We start from the raw sequence: 11178 nt of genomic DNA, 5'->3' as shown, positions 1-11178 counted from the left end.
AAGAAAAAAAAGAAAAAGCAGGCTTTTTAAGCCACTTTTTAAGACATCAAATACTAAACCCTGCTGTACAGGAAATCTTCTAACAGCCCCTGCTGTACTTGTTTCATGTCCATGATGGACCATACTGTCATCCCACTGAAGTCTGCAGAAAACTCTCATTAGAAAGTTGCTTTAGTGCTGCTGAATGATGAGTAATGTATCTAAATGTGTTCTGTTTTGAACTGTTCTTTCACTGTGGCTTGAGGAAGAGTGTCAGTGATTCCACATGTAAAATATGAACTCACACTGATACTCTTCCCAAATGCTAATGCACAGCTGTGGAGTTCAGATAGTCCCAAGCTGACTCATTCTGCAGCACAGCAGATTCACAAAGCCGAAGTGGAGGAGGGGCAGTGCAAAATAGCTCTTTCAGGAATTAAAAGAACTTCCAAACCCCCAAGTATTACTATTCCATTACAGTATTTCTTTCATTGAAAACTTTGGTTTTTAATGACCCCTAATTGATTTTTGTTTTTTTCGCTTTGCTTTGTTTCAGCATAAAATCTATGTCACTCTGCCTCAGCCTGCTGGAGTCTTTTGTCTGATGTTACAAACAAATCCAGCCAAACATTAAGATTCATAAGGGGGGTGGGGGGAAGCACAGCTTCTTAAAGCCACATCAAGTATGTTAGAGACAAAACATTTAATTTAAATGGGAGAAACTAACACAAAGCAGCTTCAAACCTAGTAAGCAGAGTTAGCTAAGTAAAAACACATGTTCATTTGACATTTGTTTTCATGACAATTAGAAGCAACCAGTTTTCTGCTAACATTCTTGTTCATCCCTTTGAGGCTTTGGCTAATATGTTAATTTAGAATTAGTGCTGAACAGGTGCCGATTGGAACAGCATAGGTAATTACAGGCAACTTTGTAGTATGCCAGACAAATAACCTAAGCCTACTTCAGGCACATACAGAATCATATATTCAGTGAGTCAAGCCTCAAGAGAGGAACACAAAATGCTTTCGTTTTTATGTTGTTTTGACCTCAGTGTATGTTTTGTTCTGATTTATGTTGCATACTCTGATCATTCTGATCACATRAATGTGTCTCATTCATTTGTGAAGCGTATAGTTTTTTGTCCTGTTTGAAGACAAAACCCTGTGACAGCTTGTAAAGATGAGAACAGTTTTTTAACTTTGTGCCGTAAGATGGATTGGGTTTGACTGCAATAGTTTTAATGTCAGCCCAGAGCCACCGGGAGGATTAACTTGTCAATATGTTCTTCCTACCTTTTATTCTTTCTCTTAGCCAAGAAGCAAATTCTAGGTTTGTTAAAGTCAGTGAAAGGTTCAAGACTGATTTAATTGGGGACAAGATTTCACATACAGTTAGAGGCGATGCAGAGGTTTTAAAAGGGCAGGTAGGTGTCTGATGTACTCTGCTCACYGCAGAGGGGTTACGCAAGCAGCGTGTCCTTTCAGCGTGCTTAACTTAACGTGTTACTTGCAGGCTTCTAGCTTGGCGTGACCATGCGGCACAGCTCAGACTGCCCCAAAGCATTTCAGCAAGCTTTTTCAGCAAACTCGAAATGTGCTACTCCAGGAGCAAGGCACCACAGTTTGGCCGAGACCAGGCYGTTTTTCTCACACTTAAGGTTGGAACTGGATCGAGGAGACAAGGGGAGAGCTCTGAACASTTGGGCTTGCTAGTGCTGCTGTTGCAGGTGCCCCAAAAGAATAGGAAGCGCGCTGCCGGCAGAAATGCCAACACATTCACAGCCCAGTCCATCCAGGAGTGAAGCGGCACGAAGCCGCCTTCCCCCTGCTGCGACGTGGGCGCAGCGCTGCAGGCTGTGCTGCCTGGCGTGCACCCCTTCCCTTCCTGCGGCCTTTGGCAGCTGCGTGCCTTGTCAGTGCCTGGGATCAGCCCAAAGTTGAGCAACTTGGGAAGGGTCTATCAGCTACATCAGGGTTGCCAGGTTGTATCTCAGCACATATGAAACAGGGAGAAGTCACTGGGAAAACTGACAGAAGTTGTATTAGTGCCTCTGAATCCAATTTTCAGAACTAYCGAGGGCAAACAGTGCTGCTGCTATAAGGGGGTTTGTGCTAGCAGGTGAGATTTTCAAGATGTCCAAGTGACCTATTATAATTAGCCAATTAACGATTGTTATTATCTTTTTGTTGTTGTTGTTGTTGTTTAAACAAGCTACTAAAAGAAAGACAGGAGTAATCTTAAAACTCTTGCTAGTGTGTTAGGCAATTCACAGATACACATCCTGGGCTGGATTTACTTCAGTCATACAATGGATTTGTACATGATGAAGAGCACAAATGGTGCCGTTTTACTAACCCTTGATGGATATAACCTACATTAAATGTATATATATGTGACTCAGACCTTCATGAAWGCCCAGCAAAAGACTTGTAACACTTTACTACCCATATATGCTCCTGGCATATATGGATCTGTATTTGCAGAGCTGGGCTTTCTCCCATAGAGCATTAAAACACTGCATGAGAAAGTCAGAGTTTTCCTGTTCTTGCAGTGCATTTGGCAGGGCTTCTGCTAGCACTGCTGTTGGGCGAGGACTCTACCCCTTCTCATTTCTGACCAACTTGGCTTTCCAGGCAAATCCGTCCTTATTTGCRCTAGTGTTAGCCACTGCTAGGCCTCCACAGTGGAGGTCTGCATTTGCAATGGTGTGGGTAAAACCAGCCTCAAGGGTTTCCAGCCAACAAGGCAGATACTGCCGGTGAGGCAGTAGATGGGAAAATCAGCGAGGTGTCCAAGGAAATAAACTCCTTTGGACTAGAATCAGCTCTTGCCAGGCCAGCTCAGGTGAGGCAGGAGCAGCCTGAGCTGAGCTTGAGGAGGGACAAGCGCAGAGAGGTGAGGARCTGGGCACACAATGCTGACAATATTCTCAAGTGATGCTCAGGTGCAAAAAGACAAGGAGCAATAGCTCCTTGAGACCTTAATCCTACAGTAAGGTGGCTTACGTAGAGATTTCATACCAGCAAAACTATGTTAATGAATTTTACTTTAGGTAATAAAATAGGTAAAACCTGTACTGGTTGAAATGTAGTATCATAAAAGGATTTAGTGCCAGTGTGATTTCACCCGCYGCGAAGGTGCTCCTGTGTGATCTGTCAGGGCTCCAGCAGTTGCTGTCCCACTGACCTGACCAACTCTCACCGTCTGCTTTTTTTTTTTTTTTTTTTTACTTCTTGCTTCTCCTCAATGACATGTGTATATATACAAATTATATTACAAATTATTATATATTTAAATATAGTAGTAAGCAGTAATTTTGCTTATGGGGGCGGGGGGGAAGAGCGTCAGCCGTGTCTGTCCTGGGAGGGGTTTGCCGCAGCAGCAAGAGCCGAGTAGCTCCATGGCAAACTACTTCTGTGCATCCAGACTGCGTGCGAGGTGTGGCAGGAAGCGTAAGTAGTTCAGTGGGTGGCTCCCTCCCGCACTGCAGTGCGCCAGCGCGCAGCGTGCCGCCTGCTCTCAGGCACAAAATGTTGTCGTTTGCATCCAACAAAGCTGGCCCTACCCCTCTCTGCTCATCAGTCCCAAACAGCAGGGTTTTTTTGCAACAGCAGGGCATTCACTTGTTACCAAAACCAGATTATTTTACTTTGATTACCTTGAGTTCCAGTTGGATCTGGCAGGGTGTAACTTCACCAGGAGGAACGTTGTTCAGCTGCCCCTCAATTCCAGTTTACTAAACTGGCAAAACACTTCAGAATCAGCCCGAGTGAAAGCTGGTATATASAAATGCTGCACGTTGTTACTAACTACTACTATTACACTATTAAATTATGCCTTTTATCTGATGATTCCAAGTAGTTTATCAAGGATGAATTATGCCCTCACAACATCACTGTGAATCTTTTAAATAACTGAGATAAGATAATGCAAAAGAGAGAAGCTTTATGTCAACTCTATGCTTTTGAGACAAGTTGTAGTGACTTGTGCATCATGGTTGCAAAAACACTGCATGAATGCTTCTTCTGCACCAATGCTGTATTTTGTTCATATGATTTTGATTTAATCTCACTTACTTCTGAAGTCTATTAAACCAATTGTCTTAATCTCACTTACCCTGCAATGTATTTGCTCTGTGTAATAACAGTATTAATAAAAATCCCTCTATAAACACATGCCAGCTGGAGCAAGCACCACAAGAACAGAGAGAAGCGACCCACATGTACAGCATAACCCATGTTCTTTTTATTACGGGTAAACATTTTGTCTGGTCCTTCTCAGGAATGCCTTCTCCTGGACACCCTGCTCTCTCTCCATGCCCTATAGCAAGCCAGCAACTGCAGCAAAGCAGGCAGTTTTCATCGTACTCCCCACCCCATGGGGAAGTGGAAATTTCTCTTCCCCTCCCCATTTTTCTCTGTTCAGCCAGAGGTGATAATCCCCTTGGAATGCTGCATTTAGCACTTGTCAGGTATATGGTAATTGCTACATTCCCAGGGGATTAAATCTGTGGAATCTAATTACAGTGGAGTGAAACCTCCCTATAAGAGAGGAGCTCTGCTATATGAGAGCAGTGAAAGTCTACACTGGAGTGATAGGGAGTTGAGGCAYGATGAGGGCTTTGCTTCTTCTCTACTGAAGATAAGTAGCTGTGGAGAGGGTTCTTGTGTCTGTTCTTCTGTTGGKGATGAGTATGGATTCAGGTGTTACCAAGCAAACTAGCAGGCCAGTTCAAGGAGAAATGCTGTAGGTAGTGTTAAGCTTTGGCTAGCATTCTTGGAAAGGTCTATTAGTCTCCAGACAGAGCAGGGCTTGGTTAGTCTCCAGAGACGGAGCTTGGGGCCTGGAAGATCGGGAACTCAGGGCTTCGTGGTATGGCTATAGAAATGCTTTGAAATACGAAGGAAAAGATTCTTTTTGCCCCAGCTAGGAGTACAGGATTGGGAGTGGGGCCAACCAGGTGCCCACGCATGCCAGGTGGCACGGAGCAGCCCTTCAGCAAGTCTTGACAGCAGGACTTCAGCAGTAGCTGGCTTGATAGGGCTGAGCCTCCCCCTGGGATCAGCGCTTTGGGCAGTGGGTCCCTGTCCCTCATCCACAGGCACTGCATATCATGAAGTTGCCTCCCAGCTTCTGCTGGAAGGTTGTTCCAGATTGCCCTAATGCTTAGGAGCATCTTTCCTACTTCTCCTCAGATATATTTATCATGATCAGTTCTACCTCTGTTTGTTCTTGGAAAACTCAGGATTTGGCTTAATTGTATGTCTTCTTGTGTGTGTGTTTACCCTTGCATTTAAGCTGGGCAGTAGCTCTTGGATTTGGCCTTGTTAGTGAGGTTTTTCATTCCTTGAATAATATGGATACAGTCCAAAACCCACTGAAGTCAACTGGAATTTTACAATTGACTTGTAAGGCTCGAATCAAACACTGTTTTACTAATCTAGACTGCAGTATGCGTCTACATGCACACGTGTGTATGTATAGCTGTATATCTGTATATACAGATTATATTATGGATGATCAAATTGCAGCCTCAAGTGTTACAAATATGGGAACTGGAAGCATTTTAATTTCAATTTGAAGCCAGTAGAGTACATTGCAGAGGATGAAAATAAAATTCAAAAGTACTTAATACAAATAGGCTGATCTATAAATGAAATGAGGGAGACAGGAAGAGGTTTGTTTATAAGAGGAAAGCTCTCTCTACATATACAAAGATGAAGTGTGTTATGTCAAGATACCAAGCCTATTTTATATAGATCAAAAAAGAACAGATGTGCTGCAAACTCTTGTATATAAGTGGTTTTGTTACATTTAGTTTTCCAGTAGATAATTATATTCTGGGGGAGGAGGAATATAACACCTCAATGCCTCAAAATGAAGCATTTTGCAATTGCATGTGTGCATATCCTGAGGAAGGGCTCTGTCTTCTGATTAACCTAACCTAATATTTATTCTGAAAACATGAGTTGCAAGGAGATGAGTTTCTTCCCCGCTCACAAGCAACACCTGCTGACTCGGTAACTGACAGAACGCAAGCGGAAAGATTTTAAAAACTTACTGCATGTCTGTATTATTTGTGCAATACTGTGAAGATGGTAGTGCCAAACTAAAGCATTAGAAAGAAATTAATCAGGCTGACTTGCAAAACCTTGGGGTTTATTTAAAACTGTGAGTCCATTTTATTTGTTTGTCATTTCTGAGCCTTTACGTATTCTCAGTTCGTACTTTCAAGCTTTTGTTTTCATTCAGAAGGCCTAAAAGAAATAAAGAAATAACTTAGAGGAAGTACTTACGGTTCTCATGGAAACACATGAGAACATTTCTGCCTCCCAGAACTGGATCTTAAAAAAAACATAATACTGTAAGGCGAGCATTGRCACGTTATACAAAACATCAGTTCTTTTTTCTTTTGATTATTATTTATAAAATAAAGAAATGCATAGACGTTTCTACAATGAAAGTATTCAAAAATCTCTCTATAAAATGTATTAAAATATTTTAAGAATAAAGAAAACACAYAGCTGAGAATTAGGAGACCTGAGTTCTATTATGAGTTCAGCCAGTGGTTTTCTGTATGACTCAGTTTCAGCAGTTCTTTACAACTTCAGTTTCTGCGTATTTAAATTTGATTATTTATTTAACAAGAAATTGCAATGCTTAATAAGTGGATTCTTAAAAACGGTCTGAAGTTCTTCAGTGGAGGTCATAGACGTGTGTTGAGTATTAAACAGTATTAGTAATGTTATGGCTTAGAAGGCAGTAAGTCTTGTAATCTGTTTTTAAAAATTGTCTTCCCTTTATAGTATTTTTTTTTTTTTTTTTGCAAAATGCATAGATTAGAATTTGGAAATGTAACTGCTCAGGATGTATATAGCCTAGTGGAGACATCTCCCTGGCAAAGAAATGATTTCTAGCTATGCCACTGATTCCTTTTCTCATTCGGGGTAAAATGCATCTGATGCTTGATAATTTCCTCAAAGATAAATAGGGAATATTAATTCTTCCTATCCTTTCTGAAAATTATTTTGCTCTGATTTTGGAAATGTTGAGAATAAAATATTCTTTACTTGCTTATTCGTAAAAAAAAGAGAAAAAAAAAAAGAAAGAAAAAAGCGGCTTACCCTGACCTACATGTCAGCTAATCAGCACAGATAATTTTTTGTCTATTTGCTCTATCCTCTTCTTGTTACTTTGTTCTATGTTTCTTCATTCTGCCTGTATATATTTGGAGCATCATTTTGATGCGTACAGTGTCCTTCTGTGGTTTCCTTGTTCATATTTTCTCTTTTGTATTTTCCTGTGGTCATCCCCTATATTCATTACACTGTCGGATAATTTTAGGCAAGAGGAGCCGCACAAAGCGGAGATGTTAGTTCAAACGAGGGCAGAGAGGCGGGCACACGTTGCGGCCCAGCCTCCATCCGTGCATAGCTGCAGTTGCGGTGGCATTGACTGCGATTTCCTACGCGTCGCCGCTGAGTCTTGCGGGCCGTTGCGTTCCTCTCCAGAAGTGGCTGCGCTTATCTCAGTCAAAAATTCACACTACGTTTGGAAAAACTGCTTACGTTTTTTGGCCCTAGGTCTTTACCCAGAGTTGGAGCGTAGAAACCCCGAAGAGTTGCCTCGTATCTGGCTAGCGCCGGAGGGGCTGTCCTGAAGGTGGGAAGCACGTGGCGATGGGTCGCGCCGGCTGCCCGCGGGCCACGCTCCTCCCGGCGGCTCCGGCTCTCCGCCGCGCCGCTGTTTACTTCAAGCGTTCGCTTTTGCCGACACGTTTTTTCTGGCAGTTATTTACRCGCCTCATCCCTTGCAGGCAGCAGGTTGTGTGTGCTCGGCTACAACCCCCCGCGGGGCGGGCCGCTCGGGCTGCTCTGGGGACCCTCCGGCCGCCTTCGGGCACCGAGAGCTCCCGGCGAAACCGGCTGACGCCACATTTAACTCGTATCCCCGTCCCCGTGTTTCTCYGTGGAGGTGAAATTAGAGCGGTGACCAGTTTTTAAATGCTTCTATGAATTTGCATGTTTTTTCGCTACTTGGAATTTTAGGAAGGGAAAGATTCGTTCTTAGTAATCTGGGGAAATTCTTCATTCCCTTTTTTTCAGTAGCTATGCAGCTGGTATTTAAAAAATTATTTTTTTTTTCAACCCAACTTAAAAAAAGAAAAAAACACWTTTTGACAAATGACAAGATGGCCTTTTCACGGACCTTTTTGCCAAGGTATCCTATTTTTAGCCAGGCCTTGGTAGCTACTAAGCTACTGAATTTCCTCTTTGTTTGATTTTCTAAAAAATCTGAGTCATAACATTTGTGCCATATTATTAGCAGGGCCTACAAGTGAAATAAATAGCATGCGAGCCCAGCACAGATTAATTTTGATTGACAGTTGTCACCTATCGATGACATTGGCCTATATGTTTGGTGGTTCCAGCGGCACTAACTTCTACACCTGGAAAGCGGCAGCGTAGCCGGCATTGCGAGCGGCCGGGGCGACGCTCAGCGAGACGAGCCCGGAGCCCGGAGGGTGCGGAGGTCGAATCCACGAGCCCCCGGAGCGCTTGTTTCTCCGTCAAATCTTAGCTTGGTGCTATGTTGTTTTGGCCAGGACATCTTAGGAGGCATTTCCTTCTTGCCTCTCTATCTAGAGGAATGAGAACTTTATTTCTTAAGGTTGTGATGTTTTAATAAGCATCTTCTTTTTTTTTTTTTTTTTTTTTTTTTTGTTTTTTTTTTTTAAACCATAAGATGCAAGTTGAACTGTGAAACTATAAACAGTAATTTAGTACCTGATTACACATAACTGGAAAGCAGAACCAAAACGTTAAACTTGAATACCAGAGAGCTCTGGAAAAGTTCTAGCTTAGATAGACGTTTCGTCTTCCTTGATGGAACGTTTTGAGCAGGAAGAGTATTTCTGATTAATATTGGAAACATGTATAGATGAAATTGCCAACTGTCTGCAAACATAAAATGAATTCACTGAGTACAAAATCAGCAGTTTGCTACTGAGCTCAGGGTTTTTGCAAATACACAAGGCAGAATACACAGCAAACCTTGTTTCAGTCGTCGAATTCTCATTTACATTAAAAATATGCATATGCATGTTTATCAGGGGAGACATCTTCAGCAGGCAGCAGGCAGAAGTCTGTGTATTGACTCATTCCCGCACTTTGTATGCAAGCCATTTTTCCATACTTTTAATGTAGATATTTGAATGGCACATGAGAAAACTGAAGGAAAGGCTTTGAAGTTTTGTCTATCACAGCTGCACATGTGCGAAAGACCACTCTGCAGTTTGGGGAAAATACTGCATATATGGTGGGACTCTAGGGTTTATATACATATAATGAAGATGTAAATGATGGTTTTATAGGGCAAATTAAAAAAAAAATCTATCACCGGAGACATACAAATATAACTGATTGGAGCTTTGTTTATACAAAGAATTAAAATAAAATATGATGAGCAAGAAATGCACCTGTTAATATAGGAGCTTAATGTACTTTCTTCATTGTAAGAGCTGTGAATATAATGGAGATTTCTGTACAGTTATTTTAGGAACATCAAATTAATGCCACTGTGACACTGCCTTTATGGCTTTTTATGTTGCTTTCCTGAAGAGCTAACCAATTTCTTCATCTCATCAAGATAAATTATCAAAATCATTTAGAAAACAAGAACAAAGGAGAAATCATTTTCTGCTATTGCCAAATCATTCTACACTGTTGCCAAATTTTAGGATATTTCTTTTTTTATTGCACATCTCTTATTATTCCCTTGAGACTGTATTTGAAAATATATTTTTTAATATGAGTAGGGAAGTCAGGAGAGAAGGAGAAAGAGAAGGAAGATTTTTTTGTCAAAACAACTGACATTTAGCAATACTGTTTCTGTTTAGAATAGCTGTGACAACTGGCATTGTCCATATGGTAAAAAGGGGGCAGAAAAAGCTGGACACTGTGAATAAAAATCTATAGTATATTAATTTGCAGACATATAACTATTGTCAGACTAAAAATATATATTTAATATAATTTGTCATATGAAGACACAGCAGGTCTTTTTTTCCTCTAAAAATACCCCACAGACAGCTATTCTTCCATTATTTCTAATCACTATGTATAAATGCTTTGCTAAGAATACATTATCTCCATTTGCAGACTGGAAACTTGTATTTCTGATGATAAATCTCTTGAGACCTTGGCTTAGTTATGAGCACAATACAAGGGGAGATGGATGATATTTCAGGTCCTGTTTTATATCTGAATTCAGACAAGATGACCCTTATGTTCCTAATATTACCAGTTCTGAAAATGTTTCACAAATGTTAGTACAATACCTGAAACAAAGATCATGAAAAAAATAAGAAAAAGCCTGAAGCTGAAATCAGTCCCATCATAAGAAATTATATATATATATATACACACATACTTAACTTTATGTATACAGTTAGGTCTTGTTAAATGCTGTCAGTTGAAACAAAATTGTAATGGAGTAAGAATTGTATTTTAATGTCTTCTTATTGTTACAAAACACATTTACTTTTTTAACTACTCCATGCACTTCTGAATGCAATGTACTTTTCTAGCAGTAATAATGAGTCAGAGCAGTAGGTATTCGCAGCTGGAATTATACTAGATGAGGTGTCCTGTGCATTATAAAAATCTTTGTGCAGGTAAAGCAGTTAATTAGTCCCCTAGTGTGAAGTTTGCAATCAGGTGTTGGAGCAGTTTCAGTTACAGTGTTGTGGTGAATCATTTCCTTCTGATGCTTGTGGTGATCAATCATGTGGGGCCCTCTTCTAGATTTTCACACCGGCTTTAAGACAAAAGACGTTCACAAAGAAAAACAAAATATTACCCATCTGTGTACCCAGCATGTATCTTGCATCATAATTTTTTTTAACTTTGCTTATTTTCAAACTACAAGGTTATTCAAACATTCTTCTTTTTAAAATGTACTCTTGAATCTGACACAAGCTTCATAGGGAAATGTTCTGATCACATGAGGCTCTAAAGCAGTAAAACTGTATACACTTTAGAAGTGCTGTTTATTTTTTACCCCATTGCTAGCCTTGTTTCTGAGCATTAAGGTGACTGTCTAATCAGCTGAACACTCAGGAGAATCTGATCTTCCTGGGGCACCTTTTAAACTGTGTAGCATGAGAAGCTAAAGATTTTCCTTTTTTTTTTTTTTTT

Source organism: Rhea americana, unplaced genomic scaffold, assembly GCF_003343005.1.
Source record: "Rhea americana isolate MKP2758 unplaced genomic scaffold, rheAme1 scaffold_4, whole genome shotgun sequence".
In the NCBI taxonomy this organism is placed as follows: domain Eukaryota; kingdom Metazoa; phylum Chordata; class Aves; order Rheiformes; family Rheidae; genus Rhea; species Rhea americana.
This window is presented reverse-complemented; position numbering follows the sequence as displayed.